We start from the raw sequence: 14,886 nt of genomic DNA, 5'->3' as shown, positions 1-14,886 counted from the left end.
ATTGGAACGACTCAATTCATTCCTTTGTTTTCGATTAGGCTATTTGTTTCAAGGTTTTTTACTTTCCTTGGAAACCATCTTTTTCATTGTGAGCATTCGGAAAGGAAGCCATCCTTTTTGTCAGGGAAAGAAGATGATACTAAACATGTTTGTGTCAGGCATGAAATTCTTCTGTCCCACACGTTTCTTCTACTTTCTCTCGATTTTAATCGTGTTCTTTCTTTTGACTTCTCCGACCAAAGTGCATGACCTCATAATGCCGACATGAAACTGTATCTGACAAGTTATTCCCCATTCATTAAACCTATCTATATGCCTGTGTGAAATGCCATGTTCTCAACATAATATGCGCTCCCACGAGTGTGAATTGTCAGCACATTTGTGCAAATTTCACTCTACCACTTGCTCCATTCTATTAATAGAGAGATAATTGAAGGCTTAAATATACTGAGTCTTGCCAGACATCTGCTGTAAATACTTCTACATACTTGCTACCCTCTGAACGTGAGAACATCCTCCTCATCTGTGTCTTTGTGGGTACCACCTTCCCCTGAGATGAGAACCTCCGTTCCTGCACTATTCTGGATATAAACCAGAGAGGCACAAAGGCTTAAAGTAAATCATAATCTCACCTGCGTCTCCACGGCCAGTTCTGAGTGGTCTTTTTTGACCTCTGGTTGAACATACTGCCCTGATTAGCACTTTAGTTTTGACAATGACACATCTACTGCAAAGTTACTTCAGTGTCTGTGACTGAAGTGGTGCTGAAAAGTGCTGTAAAAATACAAGAACATCTTTGTTACTCGACCATTGCCGTATTGTTAATCTCTCTGCTCATGGAGATGGATCTTTCCCATCCACTCTATCTCTCATCAATACAGAACATGTTTCGCTCACTGTTGATTTTAAATGATTTCCTTTTGGATGAGTTATCCCTGCAACTCCAGAAAACCTGTCTCAACAACTCGACATTTTCTCAGGTCTGCTCAATTGTTGACATGCAGGAAACTTGTGTTCTGAACGAGAAACGGATCTGACTCAAAACGTTTGCTCTGTTCCTCTATCCACATATAATAACAAACACATGGTGTATATGTAGGTTTCACTGAGTTTATTTGATACAAGTTTTGTTTTCCCTTAAACGTCTTCACTCCTCGTCCTTTGGTCAGTTGCCCTGGTCAGGGGAAGCAGTTCCCTCTGACCATCAACGGCCCATCCACACCACTTCCGCCCACATCATTGTAAACATTCCCAAGAAATCTCCCATTAAACTTCCTTGCTCCAAACAAAACATTCCCAGAGTCGGGAGTCTCTCCACAAAGTGAGATTCATTTATCTCTGGACATAGTGCAAAGAAGAGGGTTGTGAAGAGATTCTTGATAAATTTTGCCAATTGGCAGGTGGCGAAACTGTCAAGAAGCAAAGCAGAAATCCTAGTCTCGAGATTTGTTAATCTTTATATATTCCTTGGGAAGCGGATCCAGAGGCGAATGAACAATGAACTGTTCGACTGTGCAGAGACAGTTTCGACATCTTTCCGTGCTTACGGAGGCCAGTGCTTTCACGCTGATGCTCTCTGGACATGAACTGATCTGTGACATTGAAAAGATTCTCGTTCCTGCACGTCAGGATGTCAAATCTCATTTCAGCTCCGGGACAATTAGAAAACACGGTCACAGACAAGACACTGAAAGGCTGGAAGAGTCACGGTCCCGGTTGGAGGAGAACTGGTTCCTGGAGTCATGTTTATGACTTTAGAGGGTGGGAGCAGAATATTCCCATGTCTTGAGAATGAATTTGCAAAGATTTATTTTCAAAAGGTAAAGCTAATTAAGGAGTATTTTCCATGGGGGACGAGCAGACTAAAGCTTGCATTCGGAGATCATTGACGCCGTTGGCTCATCAGTCTATGTGGCGATGTTAGTCAGTGCTTTCGGCTCTTCACGAACAGGTGCTGTTCTCCTACGACCCAGGAAGGGAGCGACAATCACACCATCCTTTTTTCTTCAGCTGCACAGTTCCCGGGTTATACCGTGGTCAGGAATATGTTCGTCATGAGGCACGAAGGGAGTAGGTCCCGATTTTAGGAGAGCTGGTTCCTGGTGACATGACTGTGTCGGCATGGCGTGGGATCAGACTGTTCCCATCTTCCACAACGAATGCCCCAGGATTCATTTTGGAAACGTCAATCCAATCGAGGGCAATTGTCATTCTCTGAAGGTCAGGCGAATTCTTGAATTCGCTAACAGTCTTCTCTATGAGATCCTGCAAGGGGCTTGCGACAAGGAACTACCCAGTCTCTGTGGAGCAATTGATTCTCTCGTTCGGCTGTTAACCGATAGGGTGTGGCCACGCATGGAGCGGTCGCTGTTTTTATCCATCCGAATCCTTTAGTAGGTTCTGGAATATGCTCCCAATTGGAAAACCTATCCAGTGAGGAACGACAAATCTGCTTCTTTATTGTTTAATGGCTAGGAAAGTGCTGTGGATGCTGGGAATCTCTGACAAAAACAAAAACTGGTCAAGGAACTCGGCAGGAATGGAAGACCCTGTGAGAAAAACAGAGTTCTGAGAAACTCCTGGAGAAGCTCTGAATCGTTGTCTCTGTTTCTCTATCTCCAGATGCTGCCAGACATGCTTAGTTTACCTTGCAATCTCTGTCTTTGCTTCTAAATGAATGATAATTTGAAATATCGAGATTGATTACACAGACCAAACATATCTTGATATTTTACCCTGTCGAAGCTGTGGTGGTTCAATTCAAACAAACCTAACAATGATTGCCTGTTCCTCAGCTCCACAGGAAGGGAGAACTCACACCAGTTTAGTAACGTACTTCTGCAGGTGTAGACAAGTGATTGAGGCGATGGGCGTTAAATCCACTGTGAGTTCCTCATGCAGTTAAGCATTTTGCTGACTGTAATTGAGAGTCGAGAGTGAACTAGAAGTGTGTTTGTTCTCTGCTTTTTTGTTTGAAATTCAAATCGCAGGATGAAGTAAAATGCATATAACCCAGATAAGGAAGCTTGGGAAACTGCAACCAACCGCCAGTCATGATTGAAAAGGCAGAAACCTCCAAAGCATGAAAGACCCATATAGTCGAACACTTACAGTGCTGAATTCGTTTGAGCTTTTGAGCAAAGTGCTGCCAAATGAGGTAAGCACAGTTCAGGGGATTGTATTGGAATGTGCAGACTTAGTGGGCCAAAGGGCATTTTCTGTGCTCGACGCATCCATGGCCAGCTGAGAAAAACTCAGTTTGTGAAGGAACAGGACATTGTTTGCAAAATGCCACTCGGCGAGGAAGGGGTCGAAGCTACTTTCTGTCAGGCACGGTATTCATTGGAAGATTTTAATTCGTAATAACTGGTACGGTGCCCATTGGTGGAATCAGTCTATACGATAATCAGGACATGGACCCGTGGTGCCTTATTGCCCTGCCGTGAGCAAGCCCTCGCAGCTTACATTCCCTGATTCTGCTTTTGAAATAAAGATCATTTTCTCAATGTGTCTGCATTTGTATCAAAGAACTCATTGATCTCGGGACTAGACATGAAGAGGAATCTGGAGGTGTGACAGGGACAGAAACAGAACGAGACGAGACGAGACGTGAAAGTGTGTAGAGTTTGCCGTGTGTCAGTGGTATTAGTGAGGAATGTTTGCTGGGCGCTATCCTGTCAGAGTCCAGGAGCAAGATGCCTTGATTTGGTGGGATTTGTGTTACTGAAAGTTGCACATGAGAAGCGGGTGGGACTATTTCAGCTCAGTATCCTCTTCATATCGCAGCTCACAGCAACGGTTCACATGTTTTCGAGAAATGGCTTGTATTCCACTTAAAACCGCCTTTCACCAGAGAAACTTGCAGACGGAAAGTGCATGGATTGCATATAATGATGAGGACTTTGTCACTGTCGGGGAATGTGCCGGCGTGTCTGCCTCTGTGTTTGAACATGAGAATACGTTCCTCAAAGGTGTTGCAACCCAGTCAACCGTCAGTACCATTTTTGTGTCTTTTAAGCTCACAGAGCGAATCTCATTGACATTTTCCCTGGAAACTCAGAACACTCAAAGTTATGGAGCAAATGCTGCAAACTGGGACGAGAATAGATGGACGTCAGATAACCTGGTCTGTACGATGGACTGATGGCCCTTCACTGTCCCGCCCCAACCCCACTCTCCGACGCTTTAAAAAACTCGAGGACAGAGAGAGGAATTGACCTAACGAGAAAATCTCTTCGCAATCTTCCATCACCTTTTTATTGTTCCTTTTCCGACAAATTTTGCAAATTACTTACCATGCTTTTTATCTTCTCACCTAAATCATTTATATAAATTTTAAAAAATGAATGTGGGCTAATCATCGATCCTTGTGGGACACCATCGGTAATAGTCCTCCAGTCTGAAAGCTACTTTCCATGGCTATTCCCAGCTTCCTGCTGTTAATCTAATTTTATATCGAATTGGAAGTCTCACCGAACTCTCTGTGATCTCACTTTTTGAATCAGGCAAACATGTAGAACCTTGAAAAAGGTTTTATTAAAGTTCAAGTGCGCAATATCTGCCACTTTGTCCGGATCAATCATATTAATTATGCCCTCGAAAACTCAGTCATGTTTGTGAGATACAACTTCCCTCGCGCAAAAACATTCTGGTTATTCCTATTTATTCCTTGTATCTCCAAATGTATTCAAATTCATTCGTTTATAATTGCATCCAACAACTTACATAAGACCACCGTCAGAAATACAGGTCTATCATTCCCAGGATTCTCCATGTAACCCATTCTTAACAAAAGCACAAAATTAGCAACTCCCCATTTTTTCGGCGCCTCACTCATGGTAATAGCTTACACAATTAGTTCTACGAAAGGCCCAACAGTTTCATTCCCTAACTTGCCACAAAGTTCTGGGATACATGAGATCAAATCCCAGAGAAATATCCTTCTTCATATTTTCCACGTCCTCAAGAACTTGCCCTTTACAATGGAAACGACTTTATAAACATCAATATTTAGTTGTAGGGTTCATTTCGTTCTCCACGAAGTGAACATTATATATCTCTCCATCTGCTGAGTTTAAAAACAAAAGTGAGCTCTTTCAACTTAAAGTGGTCCTATTTCGTCTCTAGTTCTTAATGTACTTGTGGAATCTCTTTAGATTATATCCTTAACTTTACATGCTAAGGTGATCTGACATTCCCGCTTGACCTTTATGATGTCCTCTTTAAGAATGCCCATCCCCTCCTTATATCATTCAACAGATTTAATTGAAATCACATGTTTATATGGAAACTGTGACCTTTTTTAGAAAAGAAATTCATATGACAAAAGCCTTAATCCCTGCGATCAACCTAGTGCTAATAAAATACCTGCAATGTGGAAACAGGCCATTCCAACCAGGAAGATTCCATTAATCCTGCAACGGACATCACACCCAAACTCACACCTCTACCCAATTCCTGTAACTCTGCATTCCCCATGGCCAAAGATGGCAACCGACACATCTTTCATCTGGGAAGGAAATCCAGGCAGAAATGGAAAGGATGTGGAAACTCCAAACACACCGTCGTCTAAAGTAGAAGTTGCCCATTATTGAGCAGTTTGTCATACTGCACCTCGCCAAAAGCCTTTTGGAAATTCCAGCTGGTCAACTCTACAGGGTCGACTTCATCTTACTTGCTCATTATCTCCTCACAGATGTCTAATATATTTTTTAAGAACCTGTGCTGATGCTTCAAGTACTCGGTAAACCCATCCTTCCAATGACATTTGACAATGAATTTAATACAAAGCTGATTTATTTGAATTTTATCCAGAATATCAAAACTTTGCTTACAGATCTGAATATGATGAACAACAAGGTTAAATCGCTGTTGAGCGGGGTCGATGAGTGAGTGAATTCTTTCCCTTAGTGGGATCCCTCTTTTGTCTCAGCAGGATCGTTGAGTGAGCTAACTGTGTTTCTCACATGGAGCAATTAAATGCTTTCTGCTGGTGTACTGAGAATTGAGATGAACGCTTGAACCTATTCCTGGAGTAACTACACTTGAAACGTCTCCCACATTGTGAAAATGTCGAAGGGACATCTGTTCTACAGAGACTGTTAAGCACATCTATATATTTGATAGGTCTCTCTTAAATGTGAAGACGTTAATGATAAACTGCCCCTGGAACTTTTAGAGTGAATAATGTCTTTCCACAGTGTGAACACGTTGATGACACGTTCGTCTCCAGGAACTTGTGCAGCACTTCCTGCAGTCAGGGCATTTAGAAAGACACGTTAATATTGTGAGAAAGGTGATGAGCCATCCGGTCACTCGGACTTTTACAGCAGGTCCCATCGATTTGGAAACGAAGATGTCTCTCCTCCCGGGTGAGCACGTAGATCAGACGGCACGTCTCCAGAATTCTTAAAAGGTCTCTCATTCATGTGAGCATATTTCTCAGAGATGAAGCACACAGGGGGTTTGATAACATTTTCCAAAGTCTGGCGAGATGAAAGGTTTCTAATTAGTATGAGCGTTGTGCTCGACGTTTTAAAGCATTTTCGGCAGTTCAGACTTTGAAATGGTTTCTCCTCATTTTGAACGAGCAGGTGCTGCAGCAGGTCAGAGACAGAGTGAATCCTTTTCCACACTCTTAGCTTTTTCCTGGAATCTTTGCCTCGATGGGAATTCAGCTCAGACAAGGAAATGAATACGCACATTTTCATAGACTTTCCTTAGTATGACTGCATTTGTGGTTTGTGAGCTCTGATGATGGGTAGAACCATTGTCCTCACACACAATAAGAGAACGATTTCTCTCTCACTGTAACCAGAGGGTTGTTTTTCCCTTTCATGTTCTCTCTCTGATCAAGTTCTACTTGTGATAAAATGTGCGACTTTATCAGATCACGGCGGAGAGATTGGTTTGTAAATCTTCCCCTTCTAATATCTTGCAAAATTGATGTTACCCAAAAATGAGAGTGGGAAAACAACTTTCACAAGACTCTGGATACTTTCTAAGATGTGGTCTGAGGGTGAGGGATTTTCGACACTTAGAATGGGACCAGAATTTCGTCAGAATCTTTCATGCACACGGCATCCACCACAGAGAACAAATAGATCTGCAGGTGGATATAAACACGATCACCTCCCTGTTCCTTCCAGGTCAAACGCTGTCCTGCCTTGTCTGACATGCAGTTCTGTTGGAGCAGACATTTCTTAGAATTGCATTATGGCAAAGCTGAGGCCTCTGTCTTCAGTCCCCAAATCAAAATCCACTGACTCGCTCCTGAGTCGAAAGTGTGCTGCTGGAAAAGCACAGCAGGGCAGGCAGCATTCAAGGAGTAGGAGAATCGATGTTTCGGGCAAGAGCCATCATCATGAAATAAGCTTATAAACCGAGGGGGTAGAGAGACAAATTGGAGCGGATGGGGCTGGGACAAGGTAGCTGAGAGTGTGATAGGTGGATGGAGGTGGGTGTAGTGGTGATTGGTCGCAGAGCAGTGTGGAGCGGATAGGCGGGAAAGAAGATTGATACATAGGAGAGCGATAGAAGCCTATGAAACCTGCATGAACTTGGCGGATTGGGAGGGAGAGTCGAAGTTTTCGGCCACGGGTCAGTGATGTTGTTTGTTAATGTTGTCTGGGGGTGTTTTCTGAAGTGAACTGTTATTAGGTCTCCTGTTTCCGCAATATAGGTTGACTGCGTCAGGAGCAATGGATACATTCAATGACATGTGTGGAAGTGCAGGTAAAACTCTAATGGATGTGGAAGGCTCCTTTGGGGCCTGCGACAGAGTGGAGTGTGGCTGGAGGTTTTGCAAATCCCGCGTTGGAATGAGAATGAGGCGGGAGGGGAGGGTGGTTTGGTGAGGGGCGTGCACTTGACAAGGGAGTCGTTGAGGGAATGATCTTGATAGAAAGCGGATAGGGATGGGGAGGGAAACACATATTAGCTGGTGGGGTTCATTTTCAAGTGGTGGAAATGTCGGAGAATGACATGATGTCTGCGGAGGTTGCTGGAATTTAAAGTGATGAATAAGGGAGCTCTGTCCTTGTTGGAGGGATGGGTTTTGAGAGTGGAGTTGCGGCAAATGGATGAGATGAGCTGGAAAGCATCATTGACCATGTGCAGGGAGAAAATGCCTCGCCACTGACTCCATCTTCTCCCTCGCAACTGTCTGAGTCTGAACGAGTCACGTCATAACCATAGTGTCATCCCTCACCGTGTTTTGTGCTTTCAACCACATATCGCCATCATCACCATGTCAGCCAACTTGCACCTCATTAACATCATTAACTCATCCATGTCTCCGCTCTTCTGCAGCTCAAACTCTCATCCATTCGTTTGGATTAAACGGTGGTAACACACTTCCATCCGTCCTCTCCAATTCCCCCTCTGCTCTGGCCGAACTCCCTCTGCTTCTATTCAAGGGTGTACTTGCGTTCTGTTCAGTGTTTCATAGTTCCAAACCTGAATGATATTTTCACCACTGCACATTTTCCCAAACGTGCACTGCGGCCTTCGCAGCTTTATCTTTCCACACGGGTTCCCACATGCTGGAAGGGCAGGGATTGCGGGTTATTCATCCAAAGATGTAGTCCTGAGATCTTTCAACAACTCTGCTGCACGTGGGAGTATTATCAACAAGGGCTGTTCACCCATTACCGGGTAGCTAAATACCAACGCTTTTATCATTTCTGCAAATCTCTTGATTGTCTTCGCTCTGTCTGTCACTGTCATGTCCTCCAGCCCCCTCAAGAGCAATTAGTGTTGTTCAATAAATGCCAACCCAGCCAGTGAACACGACACCCAGGATTTTGTTTTAAAACGCACTCTGAGATACCTGCATAGCCTGGAATTCCAATGTCCAGAGTATGTTCGATTTGAACTGTTCCACGTTTGGTGTCTCAACTTCATCAACCAAGGTCATCAATTGTGAAATCGCTTCACGACGTAAATTGCACAATGCTATAGGAAACGAATTAGTCAACAACGGAAGAAGAAAAGCTGTAAACTTTGTTGAATTGAAGGGCAATTAATTGCTATCAATACAACTTCGTGCCTTTCACATAATGGAAACTTCAAAGCTGTTCCTCTGGAGGGAGTATAAACAAATTTTGATCCCAGTCACATTATGAGATATTGGGAAGCTGACAAAGTGTTATATCAAACAAGTGACCAAAGAAATGGGTTTCAAGTTGTCTTTTAAAACAGAAAACGAAGCTCGCATCACGAACCTCGGACGACGGAATTTGCTGTGCTAGAGTTCATCATTTTCTGTTAGTCAGAAAAACCACTTTCCTTGCCGGTGGCTCCATAGCTCAGAGGTCTTATCAACCATTGGTCGTGTATTCGAATCTCGCTTGGGCCTTGCTGAATTTGTTTACAACTGTTGCAACATTCACAGAAGCATTTTCCGTGCTGCTTGGAATTATTTCTGAGGGAACACCGTGAAGTGATTTTCCCCACGGACCAGGCCTCATCTACTAACTTTCGAAATCCCCCTCTGTGTTTCTACTTCGAGGAACACAAGGACGACAAGGATCTGATGCCAAGAATGCTCTCGTTTAGCCGGAAGAACAAAGTGATATAGTCGAAACAGTAAAGTTTGGAAGAAACGTCTCATCGCAGGAAAAAAAGTATGCTGTTAAGAGAAGATGCAATTGCACCTGCCATCCTAAATGTCAGCTAGTGGTTACAATTCACCACTATCACCGCTGTGGTTTGGTTTCATTGCCTGGTCAGGGAATCAGGATTATTGTTCCTGATAAGGACAACAACAAAAGCGGAGCATCTTTGACAGGAAACGCATTTTACACGCTTCCGCATGTGCCTTGAAATATTGCTGCAGGGCCGCAAGGTGGCTCACTGGTTAGCACTGCTGCCTCACAGAGCCTGAGACATGGCATGAATCCAAATGGGTCGACTGTCAGTAAGGTGCCTTATTCAGGAACAAGTGAAGAGTAATAGGGTAAGGAATTGTTCTGTGGCGGTTAATCCCTGGAGGATCGGTGTGAATTTGTTGCATCAAATTGCCAGTATCTTAACTGTTGGCATTCTTTGATACCTTACTGTGTTCCGTTAGCACATGTTCAGAGAGGGGAGAAAAGTGAAGAAAAACAGTCATTTCCCAGTCAGTGGTTGATCCATTGTGTAACAACCAACCGATTCACCCGTGACTGAACTAGCTCCCATCTTCCCTATACTGGTAATGACAGTATACACCATTCGAGCGGGTTTTCATGTGTTGCATCGGAACAGCATTCTTTCTCAAGATGGACTTCCCTGGGATATAAAAGAGATGATAAAAGACATGGATGCCGATGACTGGAATCAAAAGACGTTAGAAAGAATGGACAGCGTCTACTGAAAAACAAAAAAGAATGGAAAGGAAGCCAACGAAGTACTGGGGCATAACGCCATTAGAAAAGACAAGGCGGGGTTTCATTGGATGGTGGAACAGATGAATAGATCATGTGGCGTGAAACCAGGTAAAACTGAGTTGCGTCCATATGGAAGTTTCCCTGATGATGTGAATTTGCTGAGAGTAAACAGGAGGGAAAATCCTTGATTCAGATGGATCTATAACTAGACTTTCGAACTTCAAAACCAGCGATGAATGATAAGGAAAAGTTTGGAGCACTTTTTTTAATTCTACAGTAATTGAAATCGAAAATGATTATTTTTCGGGAAAAATGTGTCAGAAGCTGATTCTAAAGTATTTGTAAAAGTGCGTGCAGAAACATAATGAGTTAATTTCACCAAGTCTGGTACATAAAATTTGTGTGCACTTGCATGTATGCGTGTGCACATGTATATTTAAAAGTTGCAAAAGGAAGTTGATTGAAATGGCATTTGCTTTAAAAAAAATGATTTTGTGGAGTGTTCTGTCCTTAGGAAATACCTCAGTTACTTACAACCAGCAGAAATACTCCCTGAGCGAATATCCATCTCTCAATAGAGATGCAGAGGTGACGTTTGAAGATGTTGACGTTTCTAATATCGCTGATCCTGTGCTGTGTTAAATTCTGGAAAGGACGTTTGTTTGGTTCATGTTAGTCATTTTGTTGCAACCTCGCACAGGCCATTAAAACAATCCAAAAATTATTAGATTTATCTCCTTGGACAATGTTGTCGGCAAAACTGGAACCGAAATGATCAAGATGTTTGAAGTGCTGCTTTAAAGATAATAGGATTCAAACAGGAACACTCTTCGAGTCTTGTCACTGGAAAGTTTGGGGGAGATGGGCGAGCAGCAAATGGTCTCACTCCCTTCTCTGTGATGCAGCCAAATGTCCAAGGCAATAGATGAAAAAAGAAGGTGCATTCCATTGACAGGTCAGTTTCCACTCACTTTGATTGTCGCCATCGTATAAGCGGTTAGGTGAGTGGGGAGCTCGGGATTCTGATGGTAAGCTGAGACATTGCGATAATATATATATATATATATATATATATATATATATATATATATATATGAGTGTGTGTATGTGGGCAATATTAGGAATGGATTGCAGGACATTTGAAATTTCTTACTGTAGAATGTGAGAGGTAAGGGTCTTCAATAATGTCCCAGATATCCAAATCTGCGGGAAGTGCACCCAACTCCTTCTCCTTGGCAACTGCGTTTGGGAACTGTAGCTTGATGTCAGATCATTTGGAGTCTGCGTGGAATTGAGCGAAGTTATAGGGAGGCAGTAACACTTCAGGTACAAGAAATAGATAGATAGGATACAGTCGGGAACCGAAACGCTAACAGGCAGACAGTGCAGGCATCTGCTGTGGTCGGGCCCCTCAGTAACATGTATACCATATTTGTTATTTTTGGGTGGGATTACGTCCGAGGGGAAAGCCATTGGGTATAGGTGCTTGGCACAGAGTTTGCCCTTTTTCTCAGAAGCGTGGGGAAGAGAGGAGGAGAGCATTTGTTAATGGGACTCCATATCGATGGGAACAGATTGAGATTCTGTGGATATCGGGCAGACTCATGATTGGTGTGTTGTCTCCCAGCTCCCAGGGTTTGTGATATCTCACATCGTGTTTTCAGGATCCTTAAGGGAGAGGGTGGGCAACCCCAAGTCATTGTCCACATGTGCACCAACATCGGTAATAAAAGTGATGTGAATGTATGGCAAAATTTCAGGGATCGAGGGTGACATCTTAAATCTAGAACAAACGGATTTGTTCTCTCTGATTTGTTGCCCATTCTACGTCGTAGTGAGGTGAAGTGTAGGGAAAGAGCATTTGAAAATGTTCTTGGAAGAATGGTGCGGGGGGAGAGTTTCCGATACCTGGATAGTTGGGGCTCATACTGGAGTCGATGAACATTTACAAACAGGATGGTCTTCACCTGAACTAGAAGAGTACCAATACCCTGAGTGGATAATTTGCCAAAGCTCTTCATGAGGGTTTGAACGAGTTCAGCCACGGAGTGGGAAGCTGAATTGTAGCTCCAGTTTGCAGGTGGCTGTGAGTGGTTTGTCATAAATAGCGTTTCAGGTTTACAAGAGTGTACTGGCAAGGATGAAGGTGGCTTGAAGTGTGTTTGCTTCAACGCCAGAAGCATCTGGGATAAGGTAGGTGTCATGGGTTGTTACCTGGGACTTCGATGTTGTGGCCATTTCAGAGACATGAACGGAGGACTGAAGAGAATGGTTGTTCCTGGTACCTCAGTTTCGATTTTTCAGTCAGAACAGGAGGGTCGTTTCAGAGGGGGAGATGTGGCATTATTCGTCAAGGACAGTATTATGGTAGCAAAAAGGATATTGTTGAGAACGCGACTGAATCTGCTGAGGTAGAATGTACTGAGATTAGAATCAGGAATGGAGAGATCACGACAAAAATGTTCTAGATTCATGGAGCAAAACGTTGCAAAGATGATGCTGGATAGGAACAAAAGTGACAGGGTAGTTGTTATGGGGAGCTTTAACTTTCCAAATATTGATTGGAAGTGTTATCAGTTCAGCACCTCGGATCGGTCAGTTTTTGTCCAGTGTGTGCAGGAGGGATTCCTGACGCAGCATGTAGACAGGCCAACAAGACGCTAAGTCACATTGGATTTGCTTATGGGTAATGAACTCAGCCAGCTGTTCTCTTTGGAGCTAAGTGAGCACTTTGTTGACAGTGACCACAATTCGTTCCTGTTTATTTAGTGATGGATAGGCATAGGTATTTATTGCAGAGCATGAGGTATCGCGGGGAGAAAGGCCATTCTGATGCGATTAAGCAAGAGTTAAGATGCACCGCGTGTAGAAAGTAACGTCAGGGTTGTGCACACCAGAAATGTGGAGCTTGTTCAGGGAAAAGCTACTGCATGTCCTTGGTAAGTATGCATGCGTCATGCAGGTAATATGAGTTCGACACAGGGAGCTGGGTTTACTGAAGAAGTTGAATCTCTTGAGAAGAAGGAGAAGGAGGCGTATGTAAACATGAGATATGAAGGCTGAGGTAGGACGCTTGGAAATGAAAAGCTAAAGAGGAAGGGCCTAAAGAGAGAGCTACTTCGAGCGAACAGGAGGCAGGAGAAGTCTTTGTCTGGCAGGAGCAATCCTGAAGTTTTCAAGTGATAGTTCAAGAATAAAAGAATGTCTAGCATATGATTATGGCCTGTCAAGAACAGAAGTACGAAGTTGTCAGCGGAGTCCAAGGATAGCAGAGAGGATGAATGTATTTTTTTATCATATCAAAAATGAAAAAGACAATGTTGTCGGAGAAAGTATTGCGATGCAGCCTATTAGAATAAACGAAATTGACATTCATAAAGAGGAGTTGTTAGCAATTCATGAAAGTCTAAAAATAGTTTTATCCCCTGGACTTGATGGGATGTATCCGAGGATTCTCTGCGAATCGTGGGAGGACATTGCAGAACTTTTGACTATAAGCTTTATTTCGTCAGTGTTTATGTCATTAGTGCTAGAAGACCTGAGTTTAGCAAATATTGTCCCCTTCTTCAGGAAGTGGAGTAGAGAGAATGTTGGTAATTATAGAACAGTGATCCTTAGCTTTCTTGCAGATAACTTTTTGGAACAGATTATGAGAGATAGGATTTATGATCATCGAAAAAGGAAGAAGTTGATTCGGGATAGGGAGTACGATTTTATGAATAGCAGGTTGTGCCTCACAAACCTTATTGAGGTCTTTGAGAAGGTGAGCAAACAGGTGGATGAGAGTAAAGTGGTTGATGTGGTGGATATGGTTTTCAGTAACGCACTGTCGGCTGTTGCATGAAACACAGAGTCATGGGATTGAGGATGGTTTAGCGGTTTGGATCAGAAAGCTCGCTGAAAGAAGACAGAGTGTGGCAGTTCATAGGAAATGATAATCCTGGAGTTCAGTAACTGATGGTGTACCACAAGGTTCCTTTTTGTGTCCACTGTTGTTTGTCATTTTTATCAATGACCTGCATTAGGGCATGGAATGATGGATTCATAAGTTTGCAGATGACATTAAGATTGACGATGTTGTCAACAGTGCCAATATCTGCTGACGGTTACAGAGGGGCATGGATAATCTGCCGAGCTGACCTCAGAAGTGGCAAATGGATTTTAATGTGGAAAAATGTGAGATAATTTACTTCGGAAGGAGCAACAAGAATAAAGATTTCTTGGCTAATTGTTATATTCTTGGAAGTGTAGATGTGCAGAGCGATCTCGGTGCCCATGTATATAAAATTCGGAAAGTTACCACCAACGTTGACAGGTTCGTTTGCAAGGAGTACGGTGTGTTAGTTTTTCTTAGGAGAGTGATTCAGTTTCAGAGTGAAATGATCACTTTGCAGCTCCAGAAATTAACTGGTGTGGCCGCACTCTTAGAGTTGCGTGCATTTCTGGTCGCCACATTATACGATGCATGTGAAAGCATTGGAAAGGGTGCAGAGGACATTTTCTAGGATGTTGCCTT

This window comes from Chiloscyllium punctatum, chromosome 50, assembly GCF_047496795.1.
Source record: "Chiloscyllium punctatum isolate Juve2018m chromosome 50, sChiPun1.3, whole genome shotgun sequence".
In the NCBI taxonomy this organism is placed as follows: Eukaryota; Metazoa; Chordata; class Chondrichthyes; order Orectolobiformes; family Hemiscylliidae; genus Chiloscyllium; species Chiloscyllium punctatum.
Note: the sequence above shows the minus strand (reverse complement) of the source record.